The sequence below is a fragment of the Bactrocera neohumeralis genome, chromosome 3, assembly GCF_024586455.1.
Source record: "Bactrocera neohumeralis isolate Rockhampton chromosome 3, APGP_CSIRO_Bneo_wtdbg2-racon-allhic-juicebox.fasta_v2, whole genome shotgun sequence".
NCBI classification, from domain to species: Eukaryota; Metazoa; Arthropoda; class Insecta; order Diptera; family Tephritidae; genus Bactrocera; species Bactrocera neohumeralis.
Window position 1 is genome coordinate 52,763,451 of NC_065920.1, and position 24,871 is coordinate 52,788,321.

At 35.3% G+C, this 24,871-nt stretch overlaps 1 protein-coding gene and 1 long non-coding RNA gene across 2 annotated transcripts in view; both read left to right on the plus strand.

Moving 5' to 3' along the window:
• The window catches only part of LOC126754209 (uncharacterized), a 127,165-nt gene that overhangs the window by 57,510 nt on the left and 44,784 nt on the right, over positions 1-24,871 (plus strand). The gene's annotated exons all lie outside the window — the stretch shown is intronic.
• LOC126754200 (alpha-tocopherol transfer protein-like) overlaps positions 23,272-24,871 on the plus strand; it is a 40,467-nt gene continuing 38,867 nt past the window's right edge. The window contains exons 1-2 of the mRNA XM_050466166.1: positions 23,272-23,426; positions 24,203-24,349. The gene's annotated coding sequence lies outside the window, so the exon portion shown is untranslated. The remainder of the gene's footprint in view (positions 23,427-24,202; positions 24,350-24,871) is intronic.

A 24,871-nucleotide genomic window follows, 5' to 3' on the forward strand; every position in this document is an offset into this window, starting at 1 on the left:
CCGATTTTCGACCATTTTTTGCAGCAGTTAGAACCGTTAGGGACCAATCGCCTCGAATTTATCTGCGTAGACAAGCGACTACGCATAACTTCACAAAAAAATAGTGCAGCGATGTTAAATCGGACGATCTTGGATGCCACGACGCAGGCCCACGACGAAGGATAATGCGCTCACGAGAAGTTTCCTTCAATAAATTGATGGTTTCGTTGGCTGTGCAGCATGTTGACTCGATTTCTTGGAAGCAAAGCTCGTCCACATCAACATTCTCCAATTCAGGCTCGAGAAAGTTGTTAAACATGTTTCTATAGTGTTCCCCAATGACTGCAACATTATGGTTAGCTTCATTTTTGAGGAAGAATATGGACCAATGGATCCATCTGGTAAGAACTTTTGCATCTCAGATTGAGGTATCTCCACGACATTCGTTCTGAACGCATCAACCACCTCTTCAGGTGCCAATAATTGTTGACCTCTTAGTTTATTTTTTATGCACGGGAATAAAAAAAAAATCATTCGGTGGCAGGTAAGGACTTTGCCATACCCTCCATACTCACCATCGATAAATACTGGTCTTTGATGGAGCTTCATCGCTAAATATTGAATTAAGTTCATGCACTGTTGCTGAGATAACCCACGCCGAAAGTTGTAAAAAATAATCGTGCGAAAATGCTAAAATATTTAATTCCATTTTTTGATCGATATGAATATTTTAAGATACTGTAAAGAACACAAATAGCGCTGACAGCAACACTAGGGTTGCCAAATCCCGAAACATAAAAGGCAACTTACGTACAATACGTCAATGAAATAAAGTTTTAAAGCTTTTTTATGCGCTAGTTGCCACTTTCATTAACAAATTATTACCTGGAAAGTAGTCAGCATTAATTGGTCATTACGGATAATCACGGTGAACAATTGTTTAAAATTAAACCTGTTTCATTACAACAATTGCAATAAATATCCTATAAATAATTATAGTAGCAGATAATATTTGAGAATGATTACGTAAAGTCGAAAAGGTCAGAAATATGCAATTAAACGGGTAATTAGAATGAAATAACCGTACTTGAGCGTTAAGCCATTTGGCAGTAAACCAACAAATGTATGTTAGTTTTATAAATATATCTACACCAATACAAACTACAAACTTATTCCTTTTGCAAGTTAGTCGCTGTTAGAAGGTGAGCCTTGTTCACCTGTAGACTTTGAGCGGTATTTATGTATCTAGATAGATAGATATGAGCTATGAGCTTTTATTGCACTTAATCACTTCAAATTGATACATAGTATGTAGTTAAGTTGGATGTGTTTACATTCCAGATCGACCTGTTTGTTGATTTGTGTTCTAGACAATTGAAATTGGCAAGTCTTATTTGATAGTTGAGGGGAGTTTCGGATTGAAATGTTGATTGAAGAAAAAAATGATTAATGCGTTAGAATCAGTTGGTAACTACAGGGTCTGGCACTCTACCAACCAATTAAACCAATTAAAAGAGCCATAAATTCGGTTTGGAAAATTATTTTTATTTATTTTAAAGTACAAAATGTGTGAAAATAATCATAAATTCAGAACCAATTCACTTTTGCTCGATATGACCACCTTTTGCCTTAACTATGGCCTTGAGACGGTCAAAAAACGAATCGCAAGCTGCCCGAATGTGACTTGCCGGTATTTTGGCCCACTCACGGACAATGGCTTTCTTCAGCATCTCGAGACTGGTGTATTTTTTACTTCGGACCTTGCTCTCCAAAATGGTCCAGAGAGAATAATCCATTGGTTTCGCATCTGGTGAATTCGAGAGCCAAGCCATTGTGTAGTCGTAATGAAGTTCGGAACGTTGTTTTTCAGCCATTCTTGGTTCACGCGCGCTTTGTGAGACGGTGCTGAGTCTTGTTGAAACGTCCATGGTTTGCGACCGAAATGTTTGTTTGCCCACGGCTTCAAAGCAGCCTCCAGAACACTTTCCCGATAATATGTCGCATTTACTTTGACGCCAGGCTCGATGAAAGCAATTGGAGAGCGCCCATCTGCGGTGACAGCGGCCCAAACCATTATTTGTGGCGGGTGCTGCCTCCTGGTGGCCAACCGATGACTTAGATTCTCGTATGAACGGTCGGTCAAGTAAACCCTATCGTTTTGAGAGTTTACGAATTGCTCAATTGGAAAAATTTTTTCGTCAGAAAACACAATGTTCGGAATTTGACCGCTTTTGGCCAAGCGAAGCAACTGCTTCGCTCTCTCAAGTCTTACTTGTTGCTGCTTCGGTGTGAGATCATGGGTCTTTTGGAACTTGTAAGACTTGACCTTGAGCTCATTTTTCAATATGCGTCGGATGCTGCGGTCGGATATCTTCAGTTCTTTAGCCATTTGATTAGCACTCGTCGTGGATTTCGCTCAAGTCGCCTCTTCACTATCCGAACCATCTCACGTGACGTTGCAGTCTTTTGATGACCACCTCCATGGCGTTTTGCGATGCTACCAGTATCATTGTAACGAGTGATGGTACGATAAATAAAAACTTTATTGACAGTAAGGTGTTTGAGCTAACGACCAATTGCTGGCTGCGATTTTCCAGCTAAGTATAAGGCAATCACACTATTACGTTTGAATTCCATCGCTGATTACTTTTTTTGCGTTCACTTTTGGCAAAACGCTTTTGTACACTTGTGAACAATACTCCGAACTTTCATTCAGCAAACAGCTGATTACAGTGCGACAGCTGCACGAACGGTCTGAAGTTGGTTTATAACAGCATGCCAGTCGTTAGGTTTTTTGGAGATTCCATGCTAAGCCAGCTCCTTCTCCACCTGGCCTTTCCAACGAAGGTCTTCCTCTTCCTCTGCTCCCCCGGCGGGTACTGCGTCGAATACTCTCAGAGCTGGAGTGTTTTCATTCATTCGGACGACATGACCTAGCCAGCGTAGTCGCTGTCGCTTATTTCGCTGAACTATGTCGATATCGCCGTATATCTCATACAGCTCATCGTTCCATTGACTGCGGTATCCGCCGATGCCAATGCGCAAAGTACAATAAATCTTCCCCAGAATCTTTCTCTCGAACACTCGTAACGCCGACTCATCAGATGTTGTCATCGTCCATGCCTCTGCATCATATAGCAGCACGGGGATGATGAGTGACTTGTAGAGTTTGGTCTTTGTTCGTTGTGAGAGGTCTTTACTTCTCAATTGGCTACTCAGTCCAAAGTAGTACATTTGGTAAGAGTATTTCTGCATTAAATTTCGAGGCTGATGTTATTGTTGGTGTTCCAAGATAGACGAAATTATCCACTACTTCGGAGTTATGACTGTCAACAGGAGATATTTCATCCTGCCCTAGTTCACTACCAAACCCATTAGCTTCGTAGTACATAAAGTTTAGATTACATTTTCACGGCACTTCTTACGAGGGCATCAAGTTATTGCCAAGAGCTAGTATGGTATCTGATTGCTCTCCCTCACTTGGTTATTTTACCAGGGCTGTCAAATAGGAAGTGCTAAGTTCGGGTGTAACCGAACATTTAATACTCTCGTAAATTTGACGAGGAAATATCTTCAAGTATTGGCAACACTTCTACTAAATAAGTAACAATCATCAGATAATCGGAAAACGATTTTCGCTAATATACACAAATTAACGGGATGTTCGAAAAGCCAATATTATCGGTACAATGTCAGCTATAGGCACTGTGGTACACATTTTCGGTTTCGGGGGGCTTGATCCGATTTCGATACAGATGCTTTGAGCAGGTCAATAATTTCAACGTCGGGAGCTTAAATGATATCCGAAGAGGTACATTTCAAGGAGGCGTGTTATCTCCACTTCTCTGGATGTTTTTTTACATAAATTTTGTCATAACATTGTCAATAAATTATAAAAAATTATGAGTCTAGTAGGGACGATAGCCAGGCGTTTTGTGTGAGTAGTTCGACCGGAATCATGTCCGAACAGTTTAAAAAAGTGTATTTTGAGAAAAACGCGTTTAAAGTTTGAGGTACTGCCAAGTGTGCACTCCGAGCGCTCCGAACGTCGAGCTGTATTATTATTTTTGGGTCTTCCAATAGTAAAGTGGGTTTCCACATTAATTCTAAGGGTATAAGGGAATAAAAAATATCAAAATAAATTTTTTTTTAAAGATTAATTACTGACCCCTTAAATGGTACCAAGCTAGTAACAGTAGATAGAAGGAGAGGTCAGCTACTTGGGACTAATTTTGGATAGGAGCTCTGACCAAATTCGGAAGCTAGGTTAAAAAAAGCAGTTGCAGCTTTCTACACTTGTAAAGTAATGGTGGGGCCTAAATGGAGATTAACATCTCGATTACCTTATTGGCACTTCACAGATTTTCGAAATCCTGCAGAGTTGATTTTAAACTCGGTCCCAAATTGTGCCCTCCCTTCCAAAGAATAGTGGGAAAGAGGCGAGGTAGACAAGGGCACAGAGACTAGCATCTATACGGGTGGTTTCAAACTGTAGTGTCTTAGAATCGGAGATCACAGCAATTAAAGAAAGTCTTCTTGTTCTGACAAGGAGTGTGCTCACAACAGGGAATATATTTATACATACAAGGTGTGTTCCAAAGTAAACAGGACTTTTTAAATCTAGCGCCTCCTGGCGGTGCCATCTATATGTCGACTAATGCGTTACAATTTGCTATTTTTATCGATTGTCCAATGAGAATTTCATGACATTTTATTGATTGGTTAAGTGAAGTTATTGCGTTTTAAGTGTCAGTATGTTTGTGTTATCGGTGCGAAAATGAGGTTCGAACAAAGAGCCGACATTAAATTTTGTCTTAAAATTAGTAAAACTTTTACCGAAACATTTCAATTGATAAAACAAGTGTATGGCGATGATTGACCATCCCGTAGCAGAGTACACGAGTGGTTTCAACGTTTAAAAAGTAGTCGTGAGGACATAAATGAGGATCAACATGTGGGCCAATCAAAATCCGTGATCAACGGAAATTCCATCGAAACTGTGCGTGAATTCATCAAAAATCAGCCGAAATCATCACTGAAATTCATGGAAATGGAAGTAAACATTTCCAAAACATCGATTTATCGCATTTTGACCGAACATTTGGGCTTACGAAAGGTGTGTGCACGGTTTGTTCCGCACAAATTGACTGACGACCAAAAATTTCTCAGAATCCTACATTCGAAGGAAATTAACCGATTATTTGACCAAAAATCACATTTTAATCATTAACCACTCCCCGTATTCACCTGATATGGCAGGTGCGACTTCTTCCTTTTCGGAAAACTGCATTTGCCCATGAAAGGAAAGCGTTATGCAGACGTAGATGCCATTCAAAAGGCTTGCACCGGCATACTGGCGGCCATACCGACCAAGGAGTTAAAACACTCGTTCGACATGCTTTTGGATGATGCAAAAAGCTGTATTGAAGCAAAAGGCGACTATTTTGAATAAAATATTTTGATTTTGCCGAAAAAACCTTTTGTTCTGTTTTTGTTTTGGAACGCACCTTGTATACTATAGAAATAGTCAGGCGGCTTTGATATTAGTAAAGTCTGTCAGGGTTTCGTCTAAGTTATTAAAATAATGTAGTGGATCTTATATCCTATTTCACGATAAACTAATTCATTGCAAAATTCTATGACAAAATGATTTTTTTTGTAACAGTAAAGCAGATGAACTAGAGAGAGCTGGAATGAGACTACGGAAAATAGGGAATTTATATGCCTTTGACTACTTTCAGATATCTAATTGACAAATATGTTATAAACATAGCTGAGTCTCGATTGAATCAATCCCTGACTTGAATGGAATATCTGTCGCTCATGCCGACTATCAAAAATTAAAATAAATAATATAAGAACACTAAAAAGGGGACAAACAGGTCCCTGTCTAATAGGCAAACATGTCAGTAAATTTAGAACGCCATATAACCACAATTATAGAAGATGTCAGTAAGTAGAAGAAGATGAGACTATTAATCATTTTCTGTGCGATTGTAATGCTATACTTGTATATAGGGAAAAAATCGCAACTACGGTCGTGGGTATGACGACATATCGGAGGTTGCACAGACTTTTCGTACTGATGAACTTCATCAGAAGCACGGGGTGGTTTAGAGAGGAGCCAATAGAGTGAGAGGTCGAGGTCCTCTTCGCTTTTTCATTCGACTCTTTTTCCTATTATTTGCTTTCTTATGTAAATCTTATATCTGTCTTTATTTCATTGTTGATCTTTAATCCATTTAGTTGTATTCAAGCAGCAATTGCGGTTAATAACTAGTCATTGTCAGAACATTTCTATACAAAAAAATCCCCGCATGCTAATTTCTTAATTCGCTTTTTAATTGAAAACCTTTGGTTGATTTGATTAAGTGTTGAAATCTTGCCGCCACAATGAAGGGTAGGAGTGAGTCGCACTACGTGCTCGCAAAATCCAAAGTACACATACGATATGATCAAGATGATGAGTACATCTCAAACAATGTCTTTTTGTACTTTGGCCGTTTTCGCACATACACATTTGTATATTATTTATAAATACTTAAAGTGATGTTTCAACACATATTTATTAACAATTATACAAGTAGATTATCACAGCTTATGCACATGAGAACATACAGGCGTTAGTAAACTTTACTCTCAGACTCACTCTACCTGGAACCTGTTATTTCAATCCGTTATAATTCATACACATATATTTCTTGGAAATGCTGTTCCTGTATTGGAATAACTCGGCGAGTGCACTTGCATACTGGCTATACTTGTAACGTTCTATTATTAACGATGCCATTGCTTTCAAGGGTTAAAAATGTTCACATAAAAAATATTCTCGGAGATATGTCAGAACGCATTGCTCCAATCTTTGAATAAAAAAATCTCTTTGTTTGATTTAACCAGTTCCTGAAAATATATTCAAAATTTTAGTTAGAAAATATAATCTGAAGAAAAGACCTTTTCTACATTCTAAATTGCAAATGAAAAACAAATAATTAAATTGTATCTAATTCAGACCAGTTTTTTTCTGGTTGTTTTTATTAAAAATATAGACATTTTATCTGTATTTTTTTGAAGCATAATTTTTTTAATTTAAATTTATCACAACAGTTTGCTCTGGAACGAAAACTGAAAGTCATAATAAAAGTTTTTATTTTTCCTGTATTATGATTAACAATAAACTCTAAAAAAAATAAAGAAACCTTATTGGTGAAGTTCAGAACTAATTTTCAAAAGAAGTCCATTTTCGACTACAATTCCCCTTAAATCTAAAAAAAAATATGAACCGGACTGACTACTGTCCTTAAAAAGAGTCTTTAAGTTTATAATTTGGGTTTTTTTTGCGGCATTACAATAGGTTTGTTTTTGGAACATAGTTTCAAAAAATTAAATTCTCAGAAAAGTATCAAAATAGGCCATTTGTGAACAAAAAAGTATCAAATCACAAAATTTAGAAAAAAAGTATCAAAAAAGTTTCAAAACATAGTGATATTCATATAACATATATCGCCAGAAAGATTGCTTTGAAAACAACCACTAATGATGCGTTTGATTACTTTAGGGGGGTTTCAAAAAACCCCCCCCCCCCCCCCCCCCTGCGTTCGCCCCTGACTTGGAACGTTTTTCGAATTTTTCATATAAAAAAAATGAAATATGGGATAACTCCTTATAGGATCATTTAAATTGAAAAAATATGTATTTTAGTAAAACCTTAAACTAGAACTTGGACGAGTTTCTACATAATAAAAACTGTCACCACTAAATGCGTTTGAATTGTTACATTTTTGGCAACATTTCTACAAAAAAATGAAAATGGGATTTCACGACATCTAAATTGAAAAAATATTTTTTTCAAATAATTGTAATCGAAAATTTCACGACTTTTTTTTCAAATAATTGTATTTGGAAAAAAATCCTGACCATATCTTTAAGAATTGTCTCTCAAATACCTGTGTAAAATTTCATGAAGATCGGTTGAGAAGTTCTCGAGAAATCTTGCCAACCGACTTCAAAAATACAGTTTCGCGTTTAAAGACGGCGCACTTAGTTCAGTTAGTCTCGAGCTCACAAGTTCTCAAGGCTGTAATCCGAAACTATTACTCGGCACGACTTGAAAAGGACAATATTATAGAGATGTTGTATAATTTAATAAGACAATAAAAAAATCGATTTTTTGAAACCCGTAAACCCATGTAACGCCTTAATGGAGGGTCCTCAGTCACATAGCGACCTCTACTCGACGCCTTTTTTGCGAAATATTCAGGTTTTTGGATACGAATCTAGCATTGACACACAAGATATATGTTGAGTCGATCCACAAGAGATGATTTAAGAACAAAGATATTTTTCACGCACTGCTTCACTGACCCAGGAAAATGAACCATCAAGGATTGATAGACTAAGTTTAGACGTGGTGAAATGAGCACCGAAGACGGTGAATGCAGTGGACGTAAAAAAGTGATTGTTATCGACAAAAACATCAAGAAAGTCAACAAAATAGTTTTGGTTTTCGGTAAAGTGTAGTTGTTCGAGATAGCAGGCATTTTAAAGATATCAACTGAGCATGTGTAGCATATCATTTGCGAATATTTGGGCATGAGAAAGCTCTGTGCTTAGTGTGTGCCGCACGAGCTAGCTTTTGACTATAAACAACGAGGAGCTGAGAATTCGAAGCAGTGTTTGATGAAGCGTAATGAACTCGAGTTTTTACGATGACATGTGACAATGGATGAAAAATGTCATCATCCGAGTGGACTGACCGAGCGTTATTGGGCCGTTTGAAAGACGAATAGAATAGCTTTCGCATCCGCCGTATACTCCACATCTGGCACCAATCGACTATTTCCTGTTCTCGGATCTCAAAAGAATGTTATTTGAAGCAAAGGACAAATTGCATTACAAAAATGGTATCGAAAAGTTGGAGGGTCGCTATAATCAGTATATCACCTTTAAAAGGAACTATGTAGAATAAAAAACGAATTTTGCCAAAAAAAGGTGTTTTACTATGGTAAACCGTGGACTTTCAATTGACTTGTTGGTTGTGTTGGTGATATTGTATTCCGAACGTTGCGGTAACGTAGACCCGATTTGGAAACACATAAGTACATATTTCAGAGAAGTAAATAGCATATCTGCAAAGAAACTCACTCTGGTTCATGTCTTCTAAAATAATATCACTTGAGATCTGAGATTATTAAAATATCGTTGGGGACCAGATCCGGTAAGTATCGATGTTTCTAACCGCTTTCGGACTATTTTTATGAAATTTAGCAAGCTGCTTATGAATGATTGCTTCGTTCTGAGCCCGGAGAGCTGACGTAATTATTTTTTACCTTGTTCAGGATATATCCCACGAAGTTTGTAACACCCGAAAGCAGGGTTGGATACCTTATAAAGAGTAAGTTTAATGATAAGCGTGGCAGAGCAAATTAAACCATATCTGAATTAAAATCTCTTGGCTTCCACTTATAGAAACAATACGAAATTTTCAGCCTGCCGAGTATAATTACCAGTTTGGTAGAACTTACTTTTATAAAATTTTGATTGCCCTGCTATATATTATATAATTAAAACCAAATTACTGAAAGTAAATAATCTCAGAAGCGCCCACTTGTTTTACTTTGCACTTGAACTCATTGCGAATAATGGCAAGACAAGTAAACCAATTAGTGATGAAATTAAATTTGTTGTAGTAATATTACAAGGGCAATACTAAGTAATTTCTCAATGGATAGAGCTTCGTCATTCAACATGCAAATATGAGCGATGAAAATTCTAGCTTACTTATAAAGAGTGATCCATTTCGAAGTTCCCTACTTTTTTAATGAAAAAACACAGAAACTTCAAATTTAGTAGGGAAGGTTTATTATCATTCGAAGGAACATTCTTTATCATTTATTTTTTGAAGATTAACTCTTTCAAATGTTGACCGTGGCTACATCTCTGATGGTTCATCCATCCATCCATCCGTTGAGTCTAATTTTTGATGACTCGTTCGAGCATAACTCGTAACTGGCGAATGACAGTAACTGGCCTGAATCGAAGCGGGATTGTCCACATAGACTTAGACTTTTAAATATCCTCACAGGAAAAAGGCTAACGGTGTGATATCATACGATCTTGCTGGCCAATCGACCGGCCCAAAACGTTAAATTATCTGTTCACTGAACTGTTATCTCAATTAATTCAAGCCGTTTTGTTGAAACTAAATGTCACTGCGATCACGAGCTTCAATTTTAGGCATCAAATAGTCAGTTTGCATGGCGCCTTAACGGTTGCCATTGACGGCTACATTCTTAATGGCATAATTTTTGGAGAAATATGGACCGATGATTATAACGGCTCACAAACAACACCAAATCGTTGTTTTTCTGGCTGAAATGGCAGCTGTTAAATCTCTTCAGGTTGCTCTTCGTCCCAAATGCAGCAATTTTGCTTGTTACATACCCATTAAGCCAGAAATGGAACTCATCGCTGAACAAAATTTTTTTCAAGAGTCCTAAGTCGTTCCATACGTCAGTTCGAGTTACTGCGAACGGCATGGACTCGACTTTTCACGGTCTTCGTGTACACTCTCAGCAACGGCTGCTATATTTTTTTCATTGGTTGCTGAACGTGGTCTATTCGGTCGAATATTATTCAGTAATGAATGCTGCGTCTCAAGATGGATGATGATGTTCAGTAGGCTGATTATGCTGACCAAAAGTTGAGCGTAGCTCGCGAAACACATTCTTTACAGAAAGTGAATTTTCGTAATAAAGTTGAACGATTTCTTGACGCTGTTTAGCCGTAAATCTTTCCATGATGAAATGCCAAATAATACTAAACAAAAATAACATGACAACTTGACAAGAGTCACGCGAGTTGCGTCGTCAAACGACTCCACCACTGTCAAACTCGTCGACACACAAAAAAAGACAAGTATTTTTTAAATATTTTTATTTGTCTGAAATGTAAGTTGAATCTTCAGATTCAACTACATACACATGTACATATATAAGATATGCCGGGTCGTTGATGCTGAGGAATGTCAAGTCAGCACAACGGCTTCAGGTAAATTTAGCAAGTAAGATTTTTATAAAGGTCAGCACAACGGCTTCAGGTAAATTTAGGAAATAAGATTTTTGTAAAGAATAAGATGATTATTAATAAACTGGACGGCAAGCCGCTCAGTACGGTAAACCGGAGTTTCATTATATCGTAATTGGCGCAGTCGGTAATTCGGTGTTCCCTATTTTTATACTATACATCGTAACAATTTTAGTGCGTTGAAAGCAAAAGTATTCTCAAACATTTACTAAATAAATGAAATATTATGAAGTCAATTAAACTATAAAAAATACGCTAAATAAATAAATTGAAAATAAATTATTAATAAACTTTGCTAAATAAATGAAAGTTGCAAAAAAAAAAAATAAAAAGCAACATCAGCAGCAACAACAACATTAACGAAAGCAACAACAACAACATTAACGAAAGCAACAACAACAACATTAACAAAAGCAACATCAGCAACAACATTAACAAAAGCAACAACAATAACAGTAACAACGGCAGCAAAAAAAACAGCAACAACATTAACAACAACAACGACGCCAGTAACAGTAACAACAAAACAACAGCAACAGCAGCACCAACAGCAAGGTAAAATAATATTCAACTAATAATTTAGTAATTTAAGTAGTAGTTTTATTTGAAGCCATTACTTTCTTTGTAAAAAAAAAAAAAAAAACAAGTCAACGCAGAAATTATGCTCACTAAATGTTTCAATCCATTCAAAAACAATACCATTAGAAAAAGAAACGAACAAACGAGAAAAGAAAAACAAAAAGCAGCAGTAGATACAGAAGTTAATTTGTTAAAATTCCTTTAAAATATAAAATTGCGTACTTAGATTATGTGTGTAAAGTTATAGCACTATATATATGAAATATAAAAGCTACTTTTAAGGGAAATTATGGATTTTTTGTTTGAACCTCTACCTGAAACAAATTTTCAAATGAATACGGAAGAGTTACGTTTATGGCAACGAAATGCCATATTCGAGTGTGAATGTGATAATTTCATTAATAGACGGATAGAAGCTGGTCGAACACACCTATTGCTTTTCGAACGAGAGGGTTAAGTGCAATTCGAAATCCTTAATGCTAATGGAAATAATCGCTATTTAAGTGAGCGAAGGTGGCAAAAGTGCTGACATCAATAAAAATTAATAAAATATTGTATGTATCTTAAATATTTATGAAATTTTTAATAAGACATCTCAATTGAAACAAAGTTCTTTGGAATTGTATCTATGTAGCTCGAAATTTGTAGAACTTTACGGTAATTTTTAATAAACCATATGATTCGTTAATAGGAAATGATTCCTTTTCTTAAAAAGCGTTAAAACCATTGATATCGAAAAAATGACAATAATTTTGAAAATGGTGTGAATCTTCCATTCTATATGAAAACTATGCAAGAGCAAGTTTATTCATTAGATATAAGTGAAGTAAAGAACATCAACCTTGATCATTTAAAATCAAATGAGAAAAAGGAAATCGAAAAATTATTAAAGCATTTCAATAAACTTATCTAATTAGAAAAAGTCACAGTAGATATAGCTCACCTATTCTTATAATACCGAAAAAGATAGATAATTCAGGAATACAAAAATTCAGGCTAGTGGTTGATTATAGGAGGTTAAACCAATTGACTGTAGGCGATAAGTATCCTCTACCGAATACTGAAGGAATCTTAGATAAATTGGGCAAAGCACAGTACTTTAGCACCATAGATCTAGCAAAAGGTTACCATCAGATTTTAATGGCAGAAAGGGACATCCAGAAAACAGCTTTTGTCACTCCGGCAGGACGATATGAATACGTCCGAATGCCTTTCGTGTTGAAAAATGCCCCAGCTACTTTTAAGAGATTTATGAATGATAGAGCAGAACAATTAATAAAATATTTAAATGCCGAAAATGTAGAAGTCCATCACACAAAACCAAATAGCCATACAGGAAATGCAGACATTGAGAGACTGCACTCAACCTTGTTGGAAAAACTAACAGGAATTGAGGACTCTAGTCTTTCAACAGAAATGAGGATACAAATTGTTATATGCAACTATAACGATAGGTACCACTCAACTATCAAATGTTCTCCAAGGGACGCCAAAGAAAACATTTGTCCATCCATATTACAAGATAGAATAAATACAGTAAAACAGAAAACAATAGCCAAATTAAATCAAAACAGAGAAGAATATATAGAAAACAGACAAACAGGACCAATTAAAAACTACAAAAGAGTACGGCATAAGGATCAACCATATTTCAGAATCTTTCATGAACATTTAAATAGATCACTAAACTTATTAAAAGGAACTATAGAATCAGATAGGAAACAAATAATAGAAACTTTAAATATAATAAACAAAGAGGAAAATAGAATTGAAAGTAAAATTTTGTATAATGATGAAATGAATAAACTAAAATTCATAGAAAGTAAAGTTCAAGAAATACAAAATAATATAGCGGCGGCTAAATACAATATGGTACATCCAAGTATGTTAACTAGGGAAGAAATTGAAAAAATACGAGATTGATTTTTACAAACTAAAATTATCAAAAGTAGGAGTAGTAGTATACAGAAACGATACAATAATATTTGCAATTCAGATACCAAGAACATTTTTTCAAACTAAGATTCAATTAATAACCCCAATGCCAAATAGAAATAAATTACAAATTATTGAAAAAGAAAAATTCGTTATAAAAATTGGCGAAAACTATTTTGATTATGTAGAAAATAAAGCATTTAAAAATCTAAAATTGAGTAAAAGCTGCATATTTTCAAATACTTGCGAATTTAAATATAATAACAAAACATCAATACAAGAAATAAGCGATGACACAATATTAATAAGAAATGCAAAAAATGATGTAATAAAACAAAACTGCGATGACAGAAAAATTGTATTAAAAAATAACTATATAATCAAATTTGTAAATTGTAAAATGGAAATTTTAAAACAAGAATTTAAAAATAATAAAACAGAATATATTCATACAATTATATACCCTGCCGAAAAATTAAACCAAAGTTACACACCAAAATTAACATTCAATGATATTGCAATAAAAAATATAGAAAACATAAAAGAAATTGCAGAATTAAAATACCATAAAAATGTATCATATGGTATTAATATATCATTGATAATCATTGTAATGGTAGTAGTAGCAATCCTAGTAATAATATTAAAGAAAAAAACAACAAAAATAAAAATTGTAAATACAAGAACTCAGGAGAGTTCAAACAGTAACGCTGGGGGAGTTGCGTCGTCAAACGACTCCACCACTGTCAAACTCGTCGACACACAAAAAAAGACAAGTATTTTTTAAATATTTTTATTTGTCTGAAATGTAAGTTGAATCTTCAGATTCAACTACATACACATGTACATATATAAGATATGCCGGGTCGTTGATGCTGAGGAATGTCAAGTCAGCACAACGGCTTCAGGTAAATTTAGCAAGTAAGATTTTTATAAAGAATATGTGAAGTCAGCACAACGGCTTCAGGTAAATTTAGGAAATAAGATTTTTGTAAAGAATAAGATGATTATTAATAAACTGGACGGCAAGCCGCTCAGTACGGTAAACCGGAGTTTCATTATATCGTAATTCGCGTGATCTGCCAAAAAAAGCTATTGAAAAAAGTACCTCTACTTGGATCACCCTTTATATTTGTAAAAATCAAGTGACAAATCAGCTAAAGCAACGTGGACTTGTTGAAATTAAGCACGTGTTTTATACATTCTTGAATTTGCACAAAAACATACCCAATTTCGCATATTTATAATATATTAGGCATTTATAAACAATTGGGTCTGCCTTGAAAATTTAATTCAATTTATTCGATTTAGTTTTAAGCCGCAGTATATGCTGAACGTAAGCCCAGAATATCTAAACCAGAGCGGGATTTCACAAAGATTGTCAGCTGCTATTGATGAGTGTTTATAACTGTAAGGAAAATAAAAAAAATTAAAGGGATGTCGAAAACAGGATGCTATATGAAATGAAATGAACTTAAATAAATGAATAAAATGGTATATTTTAAGGGATCTTACAGAAAAAGTGTAAATTAGACATTAAGGCTGGCTATGTCGTTGGAGATCACGCTATTATAAAATGAATTATAAATCCAAAATAACGTCGAGCAGATGTCGCAAAAGAGATGCCTGACAACGTAGCTGAGGAACCTGCATTCCACAAACGCATAATTACTGGTCTCGAGAGCTGGGTTTATGAACATGACGTCGAAACTCTCCCAAAATCTAGCGAATGGCGATCAAAAAATGAGACGAAATCGAAAAAACCAAAATTCGATGATGTTACTGAAGTCTATGCCAGCTGAGGTTTATACTATAAGAGGGGTATGGCATATTAGTTTAAGTGTTGACATGCTTGCAATAGCTCAAAAGGAGCCTATTTTGAAAGCGATAATAAATATTTGTATTAAAATACATGAAAATGCTGTTTTTGTTTTTGTCAAATCATCAGATGTTATATACAATTCTAGAGTAAGGCTGAAGATATAATTTTCTTCGCTCAGACAACTTCGACATATCGGCCAAATATTAGACTGACCGCATAGATGTCCAATGGGCAATTTCCAGTTAGTAAACTTATAACTAGGGAAATGTGAACCTTTTTTAGAGCAAGTAAATTAATGCACCCGAACAAAAACCAAACATTACAAGTCACTAATCATCATCCCCGTTCAACTATATGGTGCCGAGGCATGGACGATGACAACATCTGATGAGTTGGCCTTACGAGTTTTCGAAAGAAAGGTTCTGCGGAAAATTTATGGTTCTTTGCGCATTGACAACGGCGAATATCGCAGTCGATAGAAGAAGGAGCTGTTCGAGATATACGACGAAATTGTCACAGTTTAGCGAATTAAGCGATAGCTACTACGCTGGCTAGTTCATGACGTCCGAATGGATAAAAACACTCCAGCTCTGAGAGTATTCGTTGCAGTACCCGTCGGGGGAAGGAAAGGAAGACGAAGATCTTCACTCCGTTGGAAAGACCAGGTGGAGAAGGACCTGGCTACACTTGGAATCTCCAATTGGTGCCAAACAGCGAAAGGAAGTACGACTGGCACGCTGTTGTAAACTCGGCTATAGCCGCGCAAGCGCTGTCTAAGCCAATAAAGAAGAAGAAGAAAACCAAAAAATACAAAAAATAAAAAATATGTGTTGAAATATACACACATAAATCTTTACTCGTGTGCTTGCCATACCTACATATTGATATCTCATATTTCATAAGTAAAAAAAATATTCCCTACACGACAACATCGAAAAAGTTTGCTTAAAAAATACCAGGAATCGGATGTAAAAAACTAAGCAATAGAAAGTGCAAAGTACAAATGCGTAAACTCATAAAATAGTTTATGATTGTGAGCTAAATATATGAAACCAGCAATTAAAAGAGAATAAATAAGCAACAAAAAACTATAAAACTCCGCCAGCTGTGGCGCTAAACTTTTACTGCCGCAATAGTTTTTATTACAAAAGTACAAAAAAGTGCAAATTAAAATTGAAATTGACATTTAACTGCGGCTAAACGTGCTAGCAATGGAGTGCACTGCACGCATGCGCGCACAAAAGCAAACAAATGATTATGAGTAATAATGTCACAACAATGCTTAACCAGCTTACAGTGGTCAATGTGAGCACATACAATACATATAAATATGTAACTATGTTGTACATATCTATGTACATATACGCATGAGTTATGTTGGCAATTAATTGAGTTTGAGCTTTATTAACCTCCGGCGCGAAGTAGTTTTTCATTGTAGTTTTCCTTCCACTTTTAATCTTTGCGTTAGTTGTTGTTTTAAGTTAATATTTTTTTGTTGTCCACTACTAAGCTAGTTTAGAGGTATTTGTGCTTTACTATGCCTGAGCACGTGTACAATTAGTATAAGTCATTGACGTAGTTACCGAGTGAGCGTGAAGAGAGCATCGAATAAAAATATAGAGTAATCTACAAAGCTTTTATGAATAATATTGGTATATACATATATATTATATATATATATATCGACATATTTCCGTAACGAATGCACTTATATGCTCGCATATATATTTTAAATTGCATCTTGTCATTGTTTCCAGAAATAGGTGTTTCACTCATTCTATGCACTTTACATTTAAAATAATTTCATGCGTCTTATGCTAATCGTTTTTACTTAAAAGTTATTCATACACTGTAAATAAAATAAGTTCTAGAGAAGACTACGTGGTATTCTTGCCTCGAAATTAGAAAAAAAAAAAACGGAAACAATTTCATTCTGATATTTAATAATATCTCCCGAAAAGGATTTTAAAAATTCAAATTTATTTATTTATTATTAGATGTAAAATAGTAATACAATTATTATTTTACATTTTGATTGGAAAGAAGCACTAGCTACTGGGGCTTTCGGCTTACCTAATTCTTTACAATATAGTTATTTAAAATTATTTATACTTAATAGTGATAATTGACTTAGGGTGAAGTATACTCGTACATGTTGCTATTTAAATTATATAAGATGTTTAATTTTACATTTTAATAAAAATTGATTTATAAGTCTTATGTTAGCAGCATTGGTATTTTTTAGTAATTGTTTTGGATCTATTGTGCCAAAAGTGGTGAGTCTGTGTGCAGCAAGTGCAGGGCAGCTTAGCAAAATGTGATCCACTAATGTAGCGTTTGCATTGCATAGGAGGCATGGTGGTGGATTCGTACCCTTGAGGAGGTGTTCGTGTGTCAAAACTGTGTGTCCGATGCGAAGACGGGTGAAAGTTTTGGCATCGTGGTATGAGCATGTAATAGGAAAGGTTGGTTTAACACCTGCTGGATTGATGGTCGCGTAATAGTGATTCTGAGGTTGTAATGTGCCTTTCATTACTTTGACGAAATCTAGACCTAAGCGGAGTATGTCCGACTTATCTAAATAAGGGTATAAGTGTAGAGGTTCTTTTGTGGCTAGTCTGGCTCTGGCATCTGCTTCTTCGTTGCCGGGTAATCCGACGTGGCCTGGTACCCACATTATTTTAATTTGGTGCTCCTTTTTGATTAACAGATCTCTTGTAGTTGAAATAATTATGTTGTGATTATTTACATTTTGAATGGCTGAGACTACCGACTTGCTATCTGTACAAATTAGGTATTTGTGGTTGCTTTTCACTGCGTATGACACTGCTTCAAGAATTGCTGACGCTTCTGCAGAGAATACTGAGCTGCAGGGGTGAAGTATACCGGAATATATGGTAGAACCGTCTTCTTTTACCACTGCAAAAGCTGTTGCATGTTCCGTTTTTGAACCATCTGTAAATAAACATGTCCACGAACTTGATACAAGTGGACGAATTGCTTCATAGAAAAGTTGTTGGTAGGTAGATGCGTTAGTTGAGCTCCTCGGAGATTTGTAACAAACGAAGATTTACTCAGGAGCCATGGCGGCGATGCGCTGTTTGTAGCTAATTGAAGGCGAGTAGTGAGACCAATTTCTTTTGCTAGATTCGAACATCTCATTATCCCCGATTCGATGCTGAATTTGCGTTTGTAGTTGACCGCCTTTTTTATAGTTCCGTACAAAATTTTGTTCTTACAGTTTAGCAGTTTAGGAAAAAGTCGGATGTAGTTTTGTAACACCCTCTCCTCGATTGAAGGAACACCGGCTTCCGTAAGCAAAGAACTTGTAGGTGACGTCGGAAATGCACGAAGACTTCTGCGAATGGCCATATGATAGGGACCGGATATAAGCTTGATGTTACTTTTGGCACAATTACCGTAAACTGGAAGACCGTAGTCAATTTTTGATAAAATAATAGATTTAGTGATGTTTACGAGGGTGGTACTATGAAATAAACTATTCAAATTATTTTCAAAGTTAAACTTAAATCTTTAATCGCGTTTTTCTTGAGCTAAAAATTCATGAAAATATGCCATGCAAATTTTATTACAAGCAGCGAAGGTGTTGAACCCAGTGGACGACTAAAAGAGAATGTTAAGGGGGTATTCTGGTCTAGAAGCATGAATTTCAGGTAATTTTTAAAGTGTCGAAAAAAAATGGCAATTAATATTTTTGTTATACATTTTTTATTAGTTATTTATTAATTTTAGAAGAGTACAGAAAAAAATTAAAAACTAAAAAAGTAAAAAAAAAAATTATGAGCTGACGAAGTGGGGGGTCTCTAAAAATTTCCACGTGACCATACCCATAATTTCAACCCTCCTAGTTATCTGAAACCAAAAAAAAAAAGATTATTAATCTAGAATAATGTCGCAATGGCCGGAACTACGGAAAAGTGGGAAAAGATTTTTTTCACAAAAGTGGCGGCTGCCTGAAAAAAAAGTTTTTTTTGGTTCACTTTTACTGACTATTTCGAATTTTTTAAAAATAATAAAAATAAAAATTTGGTATAGATGGGGCTAGTTCCAACCCTAGACAAGCCTATAAAGAAGACTCTATAAAAATTTCAAGTAAATCGGTCCAGTAGAACCTGAGAAATCGTGGGTATCGTTCCGAAAAAGTCAGTTTTGAGAAAAACGCGTTTAAAGTTTGGGAGACAATTCTAGTGAACACGGACGCCACGTCACAAAATCGGCTGTATCTCCGAAAATAAGTCGAATTTTGAAAAATCCTTCCAAGGTCATATTTTTGAAAGTCTAAACTTTCAAGATATGCAAAAAAAAAATCGATTTTTTCAGAATCATAAACAAGAATACCCCCTTAAGGGGTTACATGGGTTTATGGGTTTCAAAAAATTTAATTTTTTATTGTCTTATTAAATAACAACACTATAGAATATCTAGATTATTGATCAAAATTTTCTAGTTGATCCGAATAATAGTTTCGGAGACACAGCCTTGAAAACTTGTGCGTTCGAGGCTAGTTGGGCTAAGTGCGCCGTTTTAAACGCGTTTTTTTTTGAAACTGTGTTATTGAAGTCGGTTGACAAGATTTCTCGAGAACTACACAACCGATCTTGGTATGATGATTTTGAACGCGTGAACAATGAAGTAGGTGTGATATGCTAACACTTCACAGATGTCAGAGGAACGTATTAAAACGTGACCCAGCGAAGGCTGATATGCCTCAAATCCGACGATTGCAAAATGCATTGAGAAGCATATCGCTGGAAAGATGTATCGTTCGACAGAGAGCGAAACGAAGTTGTTTGAAAACGAGGAAGTGCAGGGACGCAGCCGAGAAACTAGACGTTAAGCACGCGGGTGACAAGCCCACAACGTTCAAGGCAATTGCGGCAGCAATGAGATTACGAAACGATATTTTCCTTAATCCTTATGAAAATGCTCAAATTGAGCTAAAAATGTAATTGTTTTTTACGATACGAACTGTTCATGTTGTCGGTTACTTCTCACAATGGTCTTCTAACAAAACCGACGGGACGAATTGATTTCAAGATATTTGCCTGTCCATCTTTTAGTTGACATATAACTACGCCCACCTTCCATTTCATCAAAATAGATAATATACAAACTGGTATTGAACGAAGGCAAGACGAAACATGCCCTGTCATCAAACAAACAATCGTCGCAATTGCGACATGGCTCCCACGTCACTGTTGGCAGACATAATTTCGAAGTCGTAGATAATTTCGTCTATCTTGGAACCAGTAACGCCAGAACGATGAGCTGTACGAGTAATACAAGGTGCGTTCCACAGCACTAAACAGGACCTTTTGAATCTAGTGGCCATCTTTATGTCGACTAGTGCGTTAGAATCTGCTTTATCTTTATCGATTGTCCAGTGAGAATTTCATGACATTTCATTGATTGGAAGTGAAGTTTTTGCGTTTTAAGTGTCAGTATGTTTGTGTTATAGGTGCGAAAATGAGCTTCGAACAAAGAGCCAACATTAAATTTTGCTTTAAAATTGGTAACATTCAATTGAGAACATAAATAACGAATCAATCAAAATCCATGATCACCGGAAATTCCATCGAAACTGTGCGTGAATTCAACAAAAATCAGCCGAAATCATTGAAATTCATATAAATGGAATTGAACATCTCCAAAATATCGATTTATCGCATTTTGACCGAACATTTCCGCACAAATTGACTGACGACCAATAATTGCTCAGAATCGTCTCATCAATCGACTTGTGACCGATTATTTGACCAAAAATCACATTTTAACCATTAACCACTCCCCGTATTCACCTGATATGGCACCGCGCGACTTCTTCCTTTTCGGAAAAATGCATTTGCCCATGAAAGGAAAGCGTTATGCAGACGTAGAGGCCATTCAAAAGGCTTGCACCGGCATACTGGCGGTCATACCGGCCAACGAGCTAAAAAAATTAATAAAATAAATTGATTTTGCCGAAAAAACCATTTGTTTTGTTTTTTTTTTAAGTCCTGTTTACTTCGGAACGCACCTTGTACGACATTGACATAGTTTAACGAATTAAGAGACAGAAATAGATGAGCTCGGCTGGCTAGGTTATGTCGTCCAAATGGATTAAAATACTCCAGCTCTGACACAGTACCCGAACATGAAATTAAGTGACTTGTTCGTGACTGAGACTAAAAATTCTCCCTAGTTGTGGGGCTTTTAACAGGCCATTGCCCTATTGGCGTCCACACTGTAAGGTTGGGAATCTTACCAGACGTCATTTGCAGAAGCTGTATGGAAGAAGATGAGGTGGAAACAACTTAACACTTCCATCTTGACTGTCCCGCGTTTGGAAGACCAAGACTTAAGCACTTGGGGGGCGCATACCTTCAAATTTGTATTGGCTAATTACTAACCAACGAACATAGGAGTTCTTCTTTTCTATGGTTTCACAAATTACTACATATGTCAGTCCAAGTGCGATCTTCGATCAGCCATATAACTTAATGCTTTGAATTCTTGATTATTGTGCCCTGAAGAGGGTATATTAAGTTTGCTACTTAGTTTGTAGCATCCAGAAGGAAACGTCAGATCTCCTTTAAAATATATACAAATTATATATCGGTCTGTCTGTATATACGCGGACTAGTCCCCAAGTTTATTAGATATCGAGCAGAAATTTTGCACACGCCCTTTTCTTCCCATAAAGCTGATCATTTGTCCCTGAATAGGGTATATTAAATTTGTCACGAAGTTTGTAGGAAGGAAGCGTCGCAGACCCTAGAAAGTATATACATATATAAATGATCAGTATGTTGAGCTGAGTCGAACCATGTCCGTCTGTCTGTCTGTCTGTATATATACGAACTGGTTCCTCAGTTTTTAAGATATCGTTTTGAAATTTTGTAAACGTCATTTTCTCTTCAAGAAGCTGCTCATTTGTCGGAATCGCCGATATCGGACCACTATAGCATATAGCTGTCATACAAAATGAACGATCGGAATCAAGTTCATGTATGGAAAACTTTCACATTTGACAATGTATCTTCACAAAAGTTGGCAGAGGTTATTTTCTAAGATAAAAATGTAATATACGAGGAAATTGTTCAGATCGGCTTACTATAGCCTATAGCTGCCATACAAACTGAATGATCGGAATCAAGGGCTTGTATGGAAAACTTTCGCATTTGACGTGGTATCTTCACGAAATTTGACATGGATTACTGCTTAAGGTAATAACATAATCTCCGACAAAATTGTTCAGATCGGATTACTATAGCACATAGCTTCCATACAAACTGGACACATAGTTACTAAAAGAAATGCACCTGCGAAGGGTATATTAGCTTCGGTGTAGCCGAAGTTAACGTTTTTTCTTTTTTTATTTTTTTTTGCCAGATTTTTAGTAATACAATTTTTTTTCTCAGTGCATCACCTCTTGACCAATGTGAATAATTGTTTTACCTGGCTGCCAACAAAGTAAGAAAGAAGCAAAGTAGTAAAGCAGTAGCAAAACTGACTTATATTCCAAGCCACCTGAGAATATCACTTTATTTTAAAAGCTGCCTTTGAGAACACTGCACACACACGCACACGGCGAGAGAAGTATGCAACGTTAATAAGAAAATTGCATTTGATTTTGATTGAATTTTATATCAATTAATAATACATATCTAAGTATATGCATATAAATATTTACACTTAGACGTGTACGTATGTATGTAAGTGGGTTCGTGCGTTTGCTCTTTGCTTGATTTGCGTTTGTCGCGTATCGTGATTGAGCTGCTGTTGTTGTTGATTGAGTCTGGGGCCATACTCATGTAAATCTAATGAATTCAGTATAAAATTGAATTGCATTTAAAAAATTAGTTTATAGTTTTATACGGAATAAATGAGACACAGTACAAAGAAAGCGTGCGCGTGAGTAAGGTCGAACGAGTGAAAGCGGAGTGTTTCGTAGAAATTCGCAATTTGTGAAAGGACAATAATATTGTGATTGAAGTTTTGAACAATAAAGTGACGTCGAGACAATAATGTAAGGATACATTTAAAAAAAAAATAAAAATAAATGAAAAATATAAAAGAACATTACAAAAAAAACTTATATAGATGTATGTATATATATAAAAAATAAAAAAATCTGAAAAATTGTAAAAAATAATACTAAAAAATTAGAAAAAATAAAAAAATTAAAAAAAAAATAAAAAATAAAAAAATAAAAAAAATTAATTAAAATAAAATAAAGCGAAAAACTTAATTTAAAAAATATGTAAACAATTTGTTTGTGTTTGAAATTATGTATATGAACATAAATATGTAATATGTGAAATGCTTAAATATATGCATGTCATCTAAAAAATACCATAAATTAGAAAAATCTGCCTAGAAACTGCTGATGTGCCGCCCCTCTTTTTAATGTGTCAAAAAGTGTACTTGACATACATACATACATACATATACAATTTGAATTAGTATCGACGTGAACCTTCAATTAAATTCGCAAAATACATACAAATGTATTTGCATATATACATACACACCCATATATGATTATATACATATACATATATGTACATTGTATAAGAATTGGCGTTTGCATATGCCGTATATACATACATACATACATACAATATGTGCATTTATATGGTTAATTCTTTACCAAGTGTAAAAAAATGGCAAAATACGCTACAAAAAATTCAAAAAAGACAACAAATATAAAAAACAGCAAAATAACAACAAAAAAATTGTTAATGAAATCGCATAAAATCAAAAGTTTATTTACATTTCAATTGTGTTTTTTTTTTGTTTTAGCTAGCGCGTTGTGTCTATCTTCTTTAGCGGTCATATACTTAGGCGTCGTCGGCACTTTGGTCATTAAACGCTGCGTTGAACTTTTACTGGAAATCTTGTGTTTTTTTTAATTGATTCTTCATTCGTTTGCTGTTTTTAAAGAACTTGGTAAGTATGAATTTTAGTGAATATGTTATAAAAAATAGAATAAAAAATGCAAGGAATATAAAATTCTTTGGCTATTTGCGTGTGTAAAAAAGTGCAATTCATCGTATTTATGTTTATAAAGGCAAAATGCAACTCTAGCTAAAATATGCATCTATTCTTCTTCTTTATTGCCAGTCAGACAATGTGAAACAATATACAAGTTGATTTAGCACAACTGAAATTTCTATATAAGACGTACTAAGTCGGCCAGTTGTAATACTATTCATTACCAGAATTGTATAGAATTTAAGTTTTCGAAGCATGTTTAACAACCCAATCGGTTAGCAAACATATCTTCTTCTTCTTTTGGCGTAGGCACCACCGACGCGGTTATAGCCGAGTTTTCAACAGCGCGCCAGTCGTTCTGCCTCTTCGCTGTTTGGGGCCAATTGGTGATTCCAAGTGTAGTCTGGTCCTTCTCCATCTGATCTTTCCTAACGAAGTGGTGGTCTTCCTTAAGCTTTCGTCCATTTGTACGACAAG